Raw genomic sequence first — 1,935 nt, forward strand, 5'->3', positions numbered from 1 at the left:
AGAGCTTGAATGTGTATCTCTTAGATTCTCCAACAGAATCTTCGTGGTATAAGTTAGATAGATGGCGGCATTCATGAGGATCTGGAAAGTCTAAACCTTGTCTGTGGTATTCCGAGTAGGACTCTATGATTGAATGACTGTGACGAGCTTCAAACTCCTGAAGGCTGGGCGTGATGACAAGCGCAAAAGAATCAAGGGATTCTATTCCAACCTGATTGAGAACCGACAGATGATTAGCCGTGCTGTGACAGAGCATAGGAACGTTTTCACTGAGAGGATGGGATGTAGCCATTGACAACGGTGATGCCCTACATACAGTTTGCCATGGAAAGGAGTAAGAAGGATTGAGTTGAAGCAGTGGGAGAGCAGGCGTCCTTGAGCCATACAGTATCTCCATTCGCTTATCTGAAATTCCCACCAATGAATCTGCATGAGTATTCTATCCCTTTTATTATTTATTTTCTTATTTCTATTTTCAAAAACCCATAAACCAATTTAATCTGCCTAACTGAGATTTACAAGGTGACCATAGCTTGCTTCATACCAACAATCTCTGTGGGATCGACCCTTACTCACGTAAGGTTTATTACTTGGACGACCCAGTACACTTGCTGGTTAGTTGAACGGAGTTGTGAATTCAACTAGTGCCATAATAATGATTTCATATAAAATAGTTAGAACATTGATCACATTTTCGTCCACCAAGTTTTTGGCACCGTTGCCGGGGATTGTTCGAGTATGGACAACTGACGGTTCGTCTTGTTGCTCAGATTAGGTAATTTTCTTGTCAAAAATCTTTTTCAAAATTTTTCTTTTATTTTTCGTTTTTCCAAAAATGTTTTTCGAAAAAAAAAATTAAAATAAAAATACAAAAAAATTAGAAAATCATAAAAATAAAAAAAAAATTTGTGTTTCTTGTTTGAGTCTTGTGTTAATTTTTAAGTTTGGTGTCAATTGCATGCTTTTAAAATTTTTCTTGTTTTCGAAAACTCATGCATGGTGTTCTTCATGATCTTCAAGTTGTTCTTGGTAAGTCTTCTTGTTTGATCTTGATATTTTCTTGTTTTGTGCCTTTTGTTATTTTCATGTACATTTTTGCATTCATAGTGTCTGAGCATGAAAAATTTCTAAGTTTAGTGTCTTGCATGTTTTTTTTTCTTGAAAAATTTTCAAAAAAAAAAGTTCTTGATGTTCATCATGATCTTCAAAGTATTTTTGGTGTTCATCTTGACATTTATAGTGTTCTTGCATGCATCATTGGTTTTGATCCAAAATTTGCATGTTTTGAGTCGTTTTAGTTGTTTTTCTCTCTCCTCATTAAAATTCAAAAATAAAAAATATCTTTTTCTTACTTAGTCAAAAATTTTTAAAATAAGTTGTTTCTTGTTAGTCAAGTCAAAATTTCAATTTCAAAAACTTATCTTTTCAAATCTTTTTCAAAAATCAAATCTTTGTCATTTTTTTATTATTATTTTTGAAAATTTTAAAATTGATTTTCAAAATCCTTTTCTTAATTTTATTTCATAATTTTCGAAAACTTTACTAACAATTAATGTTTTGATTCAAAATTTTCAAGTTTGTTACTTTCTTGTTAAGAAAGATTCAAACTTTAAATTTTAAAATCATATCTTTTGATTTCTTGTGAGTCAAGTCATTAATTCTGATTCTAAAAATTAAATCTTTTTCAAATTAAATTTCAATTATATCTTTTCAATTATATCTTTTCAAACATATCTTGTTCAAATCATATCTTTTTCAAACTTTAATTTCAAAATCTTTTCTAACTTCTTATCTTTTCAAAATTGATTTTCAAATCTTTCCCAACTAACTAATTGACTTTTTTGTTTGTTTTACTATTTCTTATCTTTTTCAAAACCACCTAACTACTTTTCTCTCTCTAATTTTCAAAAATCACCTTCCTCTTTTTCAAAAATC

Source organism: Arachis duranensis, chromosome 9, assembly GCF_000817695.3.
Source record: "Arachis duranensis cultivar V14167 chromosome 9, aradu.V14167.gnm2.J7QH, whole genome shotgun sequence".
NCBI lineage: Eukaryota > Viridiplantae > Streptophyta > Magnoliopsida > Fabales > Fabaceae > Arachis > Arachis duranensis.